The sequence below is a fragment of the Protopterus annectens genome, chromosome 13.part0, assembly GCF_019279795.1.
Source record: "Protopterus annectens isolate FY-2018-M chromosome 13.part0, PAN1.0, whole genome shotgun sequence".
Lineage (NCBI taxonomy): Eukaryota > Metazoa > Chordata > Ceratodontiformes > Protopteridae > Protopterus > Protopterus annectens.
The window spans coordinates 1,357,104,094-1,357,119,371 of NC_056747.1; positions in this window are offsets into that span (position 1 = coordinate 1,357,104,094).

Below are 15,278 nucleotides of genomic sequence, written 5' to 3' on the forward strand. Positions count from 1 at the left end.
TCAGTGATGTTAGCTGTGTCCGATCTTGTGAAAGTTTTATTTATGTCAGTGGTGTTAAGTGTGTCCTGGCCTGTGCGGGTTGTAGTTATGTCAGTGATGTTAACCGTGTGTTGGCCTGTGCAGGTTGTAGTTACATCAGTGGTGGTAGCTGTGTCTTGGCCTGTGCAGGTTGTAGTTATGTCAGTGGTGTTATCTGTGTCCCGTCTTGTGCCAGTTTTTGTTATGTCAATGGTGTTAAGTGTATCCCGGCCTGTGCAGGTTGTAGTTATGTCAGTGATGTTAGCTGTGTCTTGGCCTGTGCAGATTGTAGTTACATCAGTGGTGGTAGCTGTGTCCTGGCCTGTGCAGGTTGTAGTTACATCAGTGGTGTTAGCTGTGCCCTGGCCTGTGCAGGTTGTAATTAATGCCAGTGATGTTAGCTGTGTCCAGGCCTGTGCAGGTTGTAGTTATATCAGTGGTGTTAGCTATGTCCCAGCCTGTTCCAGTTGTAGTTATGTTAGTGGTGTTAGCTGTTTCCCAGCCTGTGCAGGTTGTATTAATGTCAGTGTTGTTAGCTGTGTCCCGGCCGGTGCAGGTTGCAGTTATGTCAGTGGTGGTAGCTGTATTCCAGGGTATACAGGTTGTAGTTATATCAGTGGTGTTAGCTATGTCCCGGTCTGTGCACATTGTAGTTAATGTCAGTGGTGTTAGCTTTGTCCCGGCCTGTGCAGGTTGTAGTTATGTCAGTGGTGTTAGCTGTGTCCTGGCCTGTGAGGGTTGTTGTTATGTCAGTTATGTGAGCTGGGTCCCAGCCTGCACCAGCTGTAGTTATGTCAGTGGTGTTAGCTGTGTCCTGGGCTGTGCAGGTTGTTGTTAATGTCAGTGGTGGTAGCTGTGTCCTGGCCTGTGCAGGTTGTAGTTATATCAGTGGTGTTTGCTGTGTCCCAGCCTGACCCAGTTGTAATTATGTCAGTGGTGTTAGCTGTGTCCTCGCCTGTGCAGGTTGTAATTAATGCCAGTGTCCAGGCCTGTGCAGGTTGTAGTTATATCAGTGGTGTTAGCTATGTCCCAGCCTGTTCCAGTTGTAGTTATGTTAGTGGTGTTAGCTGTTTCCCAGCCTGTGCAGATTGTATTAATGTCAGTGTTGTTAGCTGTGTCCCGGCCGGTGCAGGTTGAAGTTATGTCAGTGGTAGTAGCTGTATCCCAGGGTATACAGGTTGTAGTTATATCAGTGGTGTTAGCTATGTCCCGGTCTGTGCACATTGTAGTTATGTCAATGGTGTTAGCTGTGTCTCTGCCTGTGCAGGTTGTAGTTAATGTCAGTTGTGTTAGCTGTGTCCCGGCCTGTGCAGGTTGTAGTTATGTCAGTGGTGTTAGCTGTGTCCTGGCCTGTGAGGGTTGTAGTTATGTCAGTTATGTGAGCTGGGTCCCAGCCTGCACCAGCTGTAGTTATGTCAGTGGTGTTAGCTGTGTCCTGGGCTGTGCAGGTTGTTGTTAATGTCAGTGGTGGTAGCTGTGTCCTGGCTTGTGCAGGTTGTAGTTATATCAATGGTGTTTGCTGTGTCCCAGCCTGACCCAGTTGTAATTATGTCAGTGGTGTTAGCTGTGTCCTCGCCTGTGCAGGTTGATTTATGTCTGTGGTGTTAGCTGTGTCCCAGTCTGTCCCAGTTGTAGTAATGTCAGTGGTGTTAGCTATCTCCCAGCCTTTTCAGGTTGTAGTTATTTCTGTGGTGTTAGCTGTGTCCCGGCCTGTGCAGGTTGTGTTATGTCAGTGGTGTTAGCTGTGTCCCAGCCTGTGAGGGTTGTAGTTATATCAGTGGTGTTAGCTATGTCCCGGTCTGTGCACATTGTAGTTATGTCAATGGTGTTAGCTGTGTCTCTGCCTGTGCAGGTTGTAGTTAATGTCAGTGGTGTTAGCTGTGTCCCGGCCTGTGCAGGTTGTAGTTATGTCAGTGGTGTTAGCTGTGTCCTGGCCTGTGAGGGTTGTAGTTATGTCAGTTATGTGAGCTGGGTCCCGGCCTGTGCAGGTTGCGTTATGTCAGTGGTGTTAGCTGTGTCCCAGCCTGTGAGGGTTGTAGTTATGTCAGTTATGTTAGCTGTGTCCCAGCCTGCACCAGCTGTAGTTATGTCAGTGGTGTTAGCTGTGTCCTGGGTTGTGCAGGTTGTTGTTATATCAGTGGTGTTAGCTGTGTCCCAGCTTGTGCAGGTTGTAGTTATGTCAGTGGTGTTAGCTGTGTCCCAGCCTGTGCAGGTTGTAGTTATGTCAGTGGTGTTAGCTGTATCCCAGCCTGTGCAAGTTGTAGTTATGTCAGTGGTGTTAGCTGTGTCCCAGCCTGTGCAGGCTATAGTTATATCAGTGGTGTTAGCTGTGTCCCAGCCTGTGCAGGTTGTAGTTATGTCAGTGGTGTTAGCTGTATCCCAGCCTGTGCAAGTTGGAGTTATGTCAGTGGTGTTAGCTGTGTCCCAGCCTGTGCAGGCTATAGTTATATCAGTGGTGTTAGCTGTGTCCCAGCCTGTGCAGGTTGTTGTTATGTCAGTTGTGTTAGCTGTGTGTCAGCTTGCGCAAGTTGTAATTATGTCAGTTGTGTTAGCTGTGTGCTAGCCTGTGCAAGTTGTAATTATGTCAATGGTGTTAGCTGTGTCCCGCCTTGTGCCAGTTATAGTTATGTTAGTGGTGTTAGCTGTGTCATGGCCTGTGCAGTTTATACTTATGTCAGTGGTGTTAGCTGTGCTCCAGCTGATGCAAGTTGCTGTTGTGTCAGTGGTGTTAGCTATGTCCCAACCTGTGCAGGTTGTAGTTATGTCAGTGGTATTAGCTGTGTCCTGGCCTGTGCAGGTTGTAGTTATATCTTTAGTATTAACTGTGTCCCAGCCTGTGCAGGTTGCAGTTATGTCAGTGGTGTTAGCTGTGTCCTCGCGTGTACAGTTTGTAGTTATGTTAGTGATGTTAGCTGTGTCCCGGCCTATGCAGGTTGTAGTTATGTCAATGGTATTAGCCGTGTCCTGGCCTGTGCAAGTTGAGTTATGTCAGTGATGTTTGCTGTGTCCCAGCCTGTACAGGTTGTAGTTACATCAGTGGTGTTAGCTGTGTCCCGGCCTGTGCAGGGTGTAGTTATCTTAGTGGTGTTAGCTGTATCCCAGGTTGTACAGGTTGTAGTTATATCAGTGGTGTTAGCTGTGTCCCGGCCTGTGCAGGTTGCAGTTATGTCAGTGGTGGTAGCTGTGTCCCGGCCTGTACAGGTTGCAGTTATGTCAGTGGTGGTAGCTGTGTCCTAGCCTGTGCAGGTTGTATTTATGTTAGTGGTGTTAGCTGCATCCCAGGGTGTGCAGGTTGTAGTTATATCAGTGGTGTTATCTGTCTCTCAGCCTGTGCAGGATGTAGTTACACCAGTGGTTACACCTACAGTCGTGGCCATATTCCAGATGGCCCAAGCTGTAGTTACAGTAGTGATGTTGATGGTCTTCCAGCCTATCCCAAGTTGTGGTTAAACCAGTGGTGTTTATTTATGAATTACTGTTTGTTCTCTAGTTATATGGGCTGTTTTGATCCTTTTCATCCATAATCCAAGCTCATGTCATAGAAACCACATTGGGATCTTAATAATTAACAATATCACATACAAAAAGAGTACATTCATAAATTCATTACATAATGTTACATTTAATGCAGATAGGCTAATATTCAATCCAAATGCAGTGAGAGAAGTACAAAGCTAAAACTACAAGCCAAGATATCACAAAATACAGTGCAATCATACACATATACTAATACAGAATACATTCAGAAAACTGAATGCTGCAAATGTTGAAAGGAAACGGAAAAAAGATCAGAAAACAAAATGTCAAGTAAGAAAGTAAACACTGCACATTCTTTGCAGGGGTCAAGCTAGACCACCCCCTGCACCACCTGTGCAGACAGTGGCTGTACCCCAGAATTCGCTATTAATTATATATTTACCAACTCCAAGATCACAGTGGGGCAAAATGGCCAAAACCCAGTACACGTTGTACCAGAATCTCATATAACACACTATTGGCTTTGCAGCAAGTGGAAAAGAAGTCAGCCGGCATTTTGTTTTTAGATGTTATTAGTTTTGATCATTGTCCTTGTGACATTCAGAACATTCAGTGCTCTGAACATATGTATTCCACTCATGCATACATAGGAAATGCCGTATTATGAGGCTGAGAAAACGTTTTGAAATACGTTGGCTTATCTATGATATGTGATGGTAGGTTACCTAACGACTGACATATTAGTAGTCACAGTTAGATTCTGTAAAGATATGCTATTTAAAGTGCATGTTTGACGATGTTGATGGTTTCTACATGTTAGATTTCTGTAGGCAGGTTCTTCAGGTAGCAGGTCCTAGTCCAGAGAAGGCTGTCTCACCTGCAGCAGTTTTGAATGGAGGGTCTACCAGAGAGAAGTTGTTGTTCAGAGTACTTCTGCTTTCATGTGTTGTCTTGCAGCTGCACTATAAGCGCTGGGCAGAAGCCATGCTTTGGAACCTTGTAAGTTAGAGTATTTAGATGAAAAGTGGTCATGCGGGGCACTGAAAGCCATATGGAAGTTTTTAGCAAACTGAACTGGTATATTTCATAGTATGTTAATAGAGTGTATCTACAGATTGTATTCTCAGCTGTCTATAGTTTGTCCATTTTGTGGGATGAATGCATAATGGGTATTAAAATATTTTTGGCAATGGCTTGCGAGTAGTGTGTAAAAGGAGGTGATTGATCTTGTAACAGCTTTAACTGAGTAAGGACTTTATTAGTTACAAAATCTGCATGTGTGGTAAACAAGAGAGTAGGGAGACGTTTACGCCCTAGTAGGTGTCACTGCTCAATGACATTAGGTGTCATGTTCCCATTAGGATCTGTTATGAGAACAGGAGGGGTAGCAGCTAATTTCTTGGCTGAGATAAAGACCATGGCTTTAGTTTTGTTATGGTTAGTTAGTAGCTTGTTAGAGGTGTACCTGGTGCACAACCGAGTAAAGTTGTCCTGAAACTTGGTTTGTAGGTCAAAGTGGCTAGTCCTCATTTGCAGGAGCAGCATATCATCTGCATACATTATTTGTTTAAGTTTTGCAAGTTCTGGGGGCAGTTCAGTGACAAAGAGGGAGAACAGTAGAGGACATCAGACAGAACCTTGTGGTACACGGCTGTTATGTGTAGCAGCAGCAGAGGATGAGGTGTTGCTATGCACTTGGAAGATTCTGTCTTTCAGATTGTTGTGAAGCCAGCAGAAAGTGTTATCACCAAGGATGAGTCTTTTGAGTTTATTGAGAAGAGGGCTATGGCTGACCCTTTCTAAAGCACTTTTATATCAACAGAGACCTACAGTAATGAATCCCTCATTCAGATTGCAGTAAATGATATCAGCAGCCATTAACAAAACTGTGAAGGTACTGGAGAAATTGTGAAAGACCTGCTGTACATTGCATAACTGACCATGGCTGTTATTGTGCTAAAGTAGTTGTCAGTATAAAGTTTTTTTTTCAGATATTTTGGTAATAATGCACAGGAAACGAGTAGGCCTTTAATCCTTCAGTGCATTAGAAATGCCTGTAAGTAATGGGATTATACCTGCATGTTTGTATTAGGTGTCCTTGTGTCATTCCCTGCTGCCGTTATAGTTACATTGTAATGTTAGCTCTGCCTTCCTGCCCCAGTTAGTGATGTTGACCTTGCCCTACCACTCCCTGGTGGAGATACATTAGCAGTGCTGACCATGTCCCCACATATATCGCTTGTAGTTTTTCTAGTAGTGCTGGCTGTGGGCTCCAGGTGTAATTGCGTTGTACTGTTGCCTGTGTCAGCACCTACTCTAGTCTCCACAGGTGTTCCTCACTGTGGGCTCCAGATGTAATTGCACTGTAGTGAGTGCCTGTATCAGTGCCTACCCTACAGGTGTTCCTCACTGTGGGCTCCAGGTGTAATTGCACTGTAGTGTTGCCTGTGTTAGCACCTACCCTACAGGTGTTCCTCACTGTGGGCTCCAGGTGTAATTGCACTGTACTGTTGCCCATGTCAGCGCCTACCCACCTGGTGTCCCTCACTGTGTGCTTCATGTGTAATTGCACTGTACTGTTGCCTGTGTCAGCGTCTACCCTACAGATGTTCCTCACTGTGGGCTCCAGGTGTAATTGCACTGTACTGTTGCCTGTGTCAGCACATACCCTGCAGGTGTTCCTCACTGTGGTCTCTAGGTGTAATTGCACTGTACTGTTGCCTGTGTCAGCACCTACACTACAGGTGTTCCTCACTCTGGGCTCCAGGTGTAATTGCACTGCACTGTTGCCTGTGTCAGCACCTACCCTACAGATGTTCCTCACTGTAAGCTCCAGGTGCAATTGTAGTGTACTGTTGCCTGTGTCAGCACCTACCCTACAGGTGTTCCTCACTGTGGGCTCCAGGTGTAATTGCACTGTACTGTTGCCTGTGTCAGCACCTACACTACAGGTGGTCCTCACTGTGGGCTCCAGGTGTAATTGCACTGCACTGTTGCCTGTGTCAGCACCTACCCTACAGATGTTCCTCACTGTAGGGTCCAGGTGTAATTGCACTGTACTGTTGCCTGTGTCAACACCTACCCTACAGGTATTCCTCACTGTGGGCTCCAGGTGTAATTGCACTGTAGTGGTGTCTGTGTCAGTGCCTACCCTACAGGTGTTCCTCACTGTGGGCTCCAGGTGTAATTGCACTGTAGTGGTACTTGTGTCAGCAACTACCCTACAGGTGTTCCTCAGTGTATTTTCCAGGTATAATTGCACTGTAGTGGTGCCTGTGTCAGCACCTACCATACAGGTGTTCCTCACTGTGGGCCCCAAGTGTAATTGCACTGTAGTGGTGCCTGTTTCAGTGCCTATCCTAGTCTCCACAGGTGTTCCTCACTGTGGGCTCCAGGTATAATTGTACTGTAGTGGTGCCTGTGTCAGTGCCGACCCTGCAGGTGTTCCTCACTGTGGGCTCCAGGTGTAATTGCACTGTAGTGGTGCCTGTGTCAGCACCTACCCTACAGGTGTTCCTCACTGTGGGCTCCAGGTGTAATTGCACTGTAGTGGTGCCTGTGTCAGCGCCTACTCTACAGGTGTTCCTCACTGTGTTTTTCAGGTGTAATTGCACTGTAGTGGTGCCTGTGTCAGCACCTACCATACAGGTGTTCCTCACTGTGGGCTCCAGCTTTAATTGCACTGTAGTGGTGCCTGTGTCAGTGCCTACCCTACAGGTGTTCCTCACTGTGTGCTCCAGGTGTAATTGCACTGTAGTGGTGCCTGTGTCAGCACCTAACCTACAGGTGTTCCTCACTGTGGGCTCCAGGTGTAATTGCACTGTACTGTTGCCTGTGTCAGCACCTACCCTACAGGTGTTCCTCACTGTGGGCTCCAGATGTAATTGCACTGTAATGGTGCCTGTGTCAGCACCTACCCTACAGGTGTTCCTCACTGTGGGCTCCAGGTGTAATTGCACTGTACTGTTACCTGTGTCTCCGCCTACCCTACAGGTGTTCCTCATTGTGGGCTCCAGGTGTAATTGCACTGTACACTGGGTCTATATTAGAACACCAAAGGTTCAAAATTTCGAGTGTTTTAATATCGAACCCTATGAATTGAAAATTTAAGGCATCAAACATACATTCCCTAGGAAAAAATTTGCTGTTCCAAAACACATACACACAACACAAGCACACCAAACAAACAGCAATCCACACACATACACCTAAACTCTTACACCTAACCCTACACTAAACTATACATACACCACTAATTATCTACTTATTTTAACCCAAACCCTAACCCTAAGGTCCGTCACTGTCACACAGTCACCTCACGCGCGCCCTAACCCTAACTCACCTACCCCACCCTAACTTTCACTTCCACACAATCGCACACTTACCTGACCTGCGCACTAACCCTAACTCACCTAACCAGCCCTAGCCCTCACATCCACACAGTCGCACACTTACCTGAACCCGACCCATAACTTTCCACCACAGCGCTGAAAATGCCGAAGCAAAAGAAACAGACAACCGAATTCTTTCCCTAGGTAAAAATTTGGTTTTCTGTTTCTTCAATATTTTCAGCGTTCGCTGAATACAGGCCGATATTAGAACACTTGAAATTTTGAATGTTCGGTGTTCTGATACAGACCCTATACTGTTGCCTGTGTCAGCACCTACCCTACAGGTATTCCTCACTGTGGGCTCCAGGTGTAATTGCACTGTAGTGGTGCCTGTGTCAACGCCTGCCCTACAGGTGTTCCTCACTGTGTTCTCCAGGTGTAATTGCACTGTAGTGGTGCCTGTGTCAGCACCTACCCTACAGGTGTACCTCACTGTGGGCTCCAGGTGTAATTGCACTGTAATGGTGCCTGCGTTAGCATCTACCCTACAGGTGTTCCTCACTGTGGGCTCCAGGTGTAATTGCACTGTAGTGGTGCCTGTGTCAACGCCTGCCCTACAGGTGTTCCTCAATGTGTTCTCCAGGTGTAATTGCACTGTAGTGGTGCCTGTGTCAGCACCTACCCTACAGGTGTACCTCACTGTGGGCTCCAGGTGTAATTGCACTGTAATGGTGCCTGTGTTAGCATCTACCCTACAAGTGTTCCTCACTGTGGGCTCCAGGTGTAATTGCACTGTACTGTTACCTGTGTCTGTGCCTACCCTACAGGTGTTCCTCATTGTGGGCTCCAGGTGTAATTGCACTGTACTGTTACCTGTGTCAGCACCTACCCTACAGGGGTTCCTCACTGTGGGCTCCAGGTGTAATTGCACTGTACTGGTGCTTGTGTCAGCACCTACCCTAGTCTCCATAGGTGTTCCTCACTGTGGGCTCCAGGTATAATTGCTCTGTAGTAGTGCCTGTGTCAGTGCCTACCCTACAGGTGTTCCTCACTGTGGGCTCCAGGTGTAATTGCACTACAGTGGTGCTGTGTCAGCACTTACCCTAGTCTCCATAGGTGTTCCTCACTGTGGGCTCCAGGTGTAATTGTCCTGTAGTGGTGCCTGTGTCAGCGCCTACCCTACAGGTGTTCCTCACTGTGGGCTCCAGGTGTAATTGCATGGTAGTGGTGCCTGTGTCAGCACCTACCCTACAGGTGTTCGTCACTGTGGGCTCCAGGTGTAATTGCACTGTACCGTTACCTGTGTCAGTGTCTACCCTACAGGTGTTCTTCACTGTGGGCTTCAGGTGTAATTGCACTGTAGTGGTGCCTGTGTCAGCGCCTACCCTAGTCTCCACAGGTGTTCCTTACTGTGGGCTCCAGGTATAATTGCACTGCACTGTTACCTGTGTCAGCGCCTACCCTACAGGTGTTCCTCACTTATGGAATAAGATGGAAGAAGTTTGTGAGACTCTGCACTCTGAAGTGTGAGCCTCCATCCCTCGTGATGATGTAGAACTTCACCAGGAGGCATGGCTCTGTGAAGTTTTTCCTTTACTCACTTCACTGTGCACAATGAGGTGTGAAGTATGCATGTAAAGTCTGTGCCACAGTTTGCATGGCATTTGCTAGCTTTATTTCACTGCACACAGTGAATGTGAATACATTCCACATGTCATTTGTGGCACTCACTTCTGTGTTACCCAGGTTTACGCCACAGACTGAGCTTTACAGCTGGCGGTGGTCTGCAGTGTGGCCATGTGCTTTACTTCATTTAGAGAAAGAAACATGTACCTGCAGCTGTCTATGCTCATTAATGGAAGACGTTTTATGGTCCAAATGACTTGACCTATCTGCTAAGACAATAAAACTCTCCTAGGATAGGAGTGCAATCTTATTTTAAATTAGCTGCATGGCATAGATGGATAAAGCCCTGTCGATTACCCAAACAGCTTGGGATTGACCAAAACCTGGGCACTGGGGGAGTTTACAAAAGAAAGACAAAGCAATGGCTGATACAGTTTTACCCATCTAAGGAAAAAGGCAACAGCTCACTCTTCTGTTTTACTGACTGCAAGTGCAGGCTGGGAAAAATACAGCAGCAGGAAAAGACCAAATATGCTGTGCAATCCACCAAATCGCAATAGCTGACTGTAGCCCGATCTAAGCACATGTGTACGTGGAAGTATGCAAGTATCACCAGATCAGCACTTCAGGTCTGCAGCCCGATCTACGCACATGTGTACGTGTAAGTATGCAGGTATCACCAAATCATCACTGCAGGTCTGTAGCCCAATCTAAGCACATGTGTACGTGGAAGTATGCAAGTATCACCAGATCAGCACTTCAGGTCTGTCGCCCGATCTAAGCACATGTGTACGTGTAAGTATGCAGGTATCACCAAATCATCACTGCAGGTCTGCAGCCCAATCTAAGCACATGTGTACGTGGAAGTATGCAAGTATCACCAGATCAGCACTGCAGGTCTGTAGCCCAATCTAAGCACATGTGTTTGTGAAGGTATTCAGGTATCACCAGATCACCACTGCAGGTCTGTAGCCCAATCTAAGCACATGTGTATGTGGAGGTATGCAGGTATCACCAGATTGTCAATGCAAGTCTGTAGCCCGATCTAAGCACATGTGTACATGGAGGTATGCAGGTATCACCAGATCAGCACTGCAGGTCTGTAGCCCAATCTAAGCACACGTTTATGTGGAGGTATGCAGGTATCACCAGATCATCACTGCAGGTCTGTAGGCCGATCCTAAACACATGTGTACGTGGAGGTATGCAGGTATCACCAGATCGCCACTGCATATCTGTCGCCCGATGTAAGCACATGTGTACGTGGAGGTATGCAGGTATCACCAGATTGTCATTACAGGTCTGCAGCCCGATCTAAGCACATGTGTATGTGGAGGTATGCCGGTATCACCAGATTGTCACTACAGGTTTGTAGCCCAATCTAAGCACACGTTTATTTTGAGGTATGCAGGTATTACCAGATTGTCACTGCAGGTCTGACTTTGGCAGTGGGGAAGAAAGTCTTCTTCACCAGGATATTTTAATTGTATGTCAAGAGGAGTTCTGTATTTTACTAAATGTTCTGTATGCACGGCATTTAATGTGTGCAGGACAATGTGAACATTAAATGAAAACATTTATGAACATGATTATGCTGTTAGAACATGTAGTCAGAAAAGTGCTTTTAGTAAGCATTCAGTAGCATGTGATGATTTTATTTTTACATTGTTGATTTTATCAAAAATAACAAGAAGATGTGATATTAAGACTGATTGTTAGGTGTGCTTAAATGCATATGAGAAACCGCATTTAAATGATGAGGCACATTTCAGATGTAAATTAAAAAATAAAGGCATTAACTATAGATAAGTAACGTGATGTGACAGTCACATGACATTGGAAGCCAGTATTTATAACAATGACTGAAGTATATCAGTCTGATAAAATATGTTGCATGTAAAGAAGAAGGTGCTTTCTCATTTACACTGATTAAAGTGATTTTGTTTGTATCCTGTTGGTTGTACCTTTTTTCAAGCTTTTGCACTGATATTTGGCAGTGTTCATGTCAGGGCTGAAAGGAGCAGAGGGTTAGGCCAGTAACAAAACCCGTTATGGAGTTTTACGGCACACTCAGCTCTTTCATTATCAGCAGAAGAGAGAGAGAGAGAACAGTGGCATAGAAAAAAGGTTTCCAATCGCATTGTGTGTGTGGGTGGACTCACTGTTTATTTTTCTACACTTCACTAAAGCTTTTTAAGAAGACAAATGAAAATATAAAGCAAACTATATGGACATGTATAAAAAAGAGTGATAACATTAACTGATGTGTATCATTAGTCCTGTGTTAGGCTGGGCATTACTTACAGCGTTTCTTTAATCTGTAGTGTTGATGTACCTGTGTATGTAAATACAGCTTCAATTTGTACAGTTGTTTAGGCATTATTCTGAGTGATTTCTGTAATTACAGGACAATTATTTTAAGCATCACCATCTAGAAACGCATTTATTTTGATTGCTTATTTTTATTGGCAATTTGTTGCTCGTACAAATAAACAGGGACATGTTTACATTGCTAACACATCTTATACTGTGAGAATCTGACCCATAGATGTGTAATGCCAAGATGTTCTAAAACACCAAGGATGCATGCAGCTGTATATATTCATTTAGTGGTCTTTATTAGTCATTACCTTAAATGGTAATAATGTTTTACTGTGATTCTGTCCGGATTTTTTGATTGTCCATATTTGAAGCGTCTACAAGCGAGAGACACTTTGCAGAATGATTAGTTCTAGTACAGAAAATGACGGTGGTTTGGCTGATACAGAAATGAGCATTCATTTCAGATTCTATTGTTACCAAGTGTTTTCACTTCCTTTAACTGTCCAGATTTACAGATAAGTACACCTGCATTTATTAGGTATTGAAGAGTAGCTCATAAGCCATCAGATGACACTACCGACTTGAGATGTGTTTTGTCCAGTTTGTTACATAAGTTTAGTATGGTTTGATGCATTTATGTCTTTTAATTTGAGATGATAGCTAGAGGCACACAACCAGATGTCTCCCATCACTTGTTTAGTATTTAAACTCTGTATTCCAACTTTGTTTGAACTGGTTGCCAAGAGAACTGTAACACTCCTCTTCCTAACACAGCTGTCATCGTGCAGTGCACTCAGTAATACTGATTTACAATCCATAATGCATATAGTTTGTAAAGTAACTGACCTGTTAAACTCAAGCAATTTATTTTATTTGTATTTATTTATTTATTTATTTATTTATAGCAAAATGAAGCTTCAACATTATTTCATCTTTGTGACACACAGACACACACACACACACACACACACACACACACACACACACACACACACACACACACACACACACATACTGGAGTCCTAGAAGGGTTGTAGGTCAGTGTACTGACTCACAGCTTGTTGAGTCAAGTCTCCCAGACAAAACTGCACACCATATCATTAAAAAGGACTTGATTCCCATATAATAATTTGCCTAATATGTGACTCTGGGTAAATCACTTAACCAGATATTGCTTCCGGGTTACCCCTGAAATATATCTCTCAGCCTGTTAGCACATAAAATCTAGACAAAGCCAAAGATAATGTGGTGACAAAGGCCCAAAAGTAGGGATACATTTTAAATATTGCTCGTACAACCTTAAAAAGTTGATATTGTAACAGGCTTTGTGTTGCTATGCATTTTCTCAATGATATGGTCTGAAACCCAAATGTGTGTCATTATTTAGTGAATTCAGTCCTCCCTGATTTGCCAGAAAATCACAAGTTCTGTAAGGAACAGACCAAAAATATGAAGTAAAAATCAGAACATTCTGTAAAAATCTAGCCAACTGAGAGGTATGTCCTGAAAAGGGACTTATGTGTCCAGTGGACCTCCCTGGTATTATTATTATTAGACCTTGTGAAACTGTACATGCTGACTGAGAACACTGTGTCTCAAGGAAGGTCTGAACCTTTACCCACAACACACTCTGAGTATACCTGTCAACATCTCAGTGCAAGAAATCTGGACAAAGCTATTAATAATGGGGAGAACAAAGGCCCAAAAATAGGGACAGTTTTTAAATATTTCTCCTATAAACTTAGAAAGTTGCTAAAATCACAGGTTTTAATTATGTATTTCCTGTAGGATATGAACTCTGAAACTCAAATGTTTGTCATTATTTAGTATTATTTACTGATTTCTATCCTCAGTGATTTGTCAGAAAACCACAAATTTTATGAGAAGCACACCAAAACATATGAGACAAAAATCTTGGTATTCTGCGAAAATCTGGACAGTTGAGAGGTATGAGTTTGCTAAATGTCTGCTTGTTTTGGCAAGACAGTTTTGATAAACTGGGATTAATTTAGTCTGGTACCATATTTATGCATTTTTTGTTTAGTTTAGGCTTACTTTATCTGATAGTCTGTACGTCTTGTTTTAGGCTTCGGTTCTGGCTATAAATAAAAAGGATTCATTACTCCAGCTGCTTAACTAGTTACCATCCTGGTTGGTACTATTATTGCTTAACTAGTTACCGTCCTGGTTGGTACTATTATACATTTATACAGCAAAGAATCTAGCAGTCCAGGTCGCTGTGGTTATGTGGTCACTATGAGAGAGAGAGAGAGAGAGACAGACAGACACAGAGAAAGAGACAGAGAATTGAGAGCGACAACACAGGCAGATGGACATAGAGAGAGAAAGAGAGACAGAGAGAGAGAGAACTTAGTGGATGTGTTGTGTCTCAATTTCAGCATGGCTTTGACACTAGGCCACACTGGAATATTTTCTTTTTTTTTTTTTTTTTTTTTTTTTTATTAAACCACTCTCGAGTTTGGCACGGAAGTTAAATCTGTATGAGATGCATCTCAGAATGGTAATTTAGACAACAGACTGTCTGGTAGCTGTGTGGGAACAAAATAATAAACAGTGTGGTGCTCCATAGCTACCATTGCTAGGCCTGGGGTTATGTCATTTTGTATATTTGTGTGAGACATCAAAATAGGATTTTACAGCACACATCACATGTTTACCACCAGTGATATCAAAAGTGATACTGATGTCAAATGTGGGGGTGCCAGTCTACATCATGGTCTACACATGCTTTCAGTTTGCACAGCAGGTATGTGCCAGGTGTGGTTTATTACACAATAGATGCATGGCTATACTTTGGCTAGGAAAGTCTAGAAACAAAAATATACATGCATGTATTGTAAAACTTGTGGCAAAAAAGGTGCAGTACATGGTAAAGGATAACTGGTGTTTTAGCCATAAGTGACTACATTTACTTTGGCTTGAAATCCCAGAAGAGGAAGTTTACCCTAGTACAGGAAACAGGAAAGGGCAAACAGGCTCAGACAGGGAAAGAGTTGGAACCTGCGTATGCACATGTATAAAAGCCCAGGTAAAGGTACCATGGCAGATAGTTACTGTTTTGCAGTAAAAACATTGAGGGGCATTCTTTGTGGGGAAAATGCAGGCAAGGATCTGCACCCTAAGAGATACAATGGGGTAACTCTAAAGAGAAAGAGACAGAGAGAAAGAGAGCAAGAGAGAATTTTGGGATGTAATTGCTTTTCTGGAACCAAACTAAGAAACAAGAATAACAAAACCATCTAATTTATCCTGAAAGAAGAACTGAACCTTAGCCATGAGTCTATATTTTTATTTTCTAATTTAAAGTGAAAAGAAAGCTGAAAATTTAGTGATTGCTAATTGGATACTAAATTTATATTAACCTGAGCACCATTAACAAGTTTCTTAAGAAAATCTGCTGAAGAAAACTAATTTCTCTTAGTGGCACTTTTGTTGTTTATTTTCCAGTAAAGCACCCACAAGTTTTACCAAGCACATTTCCTG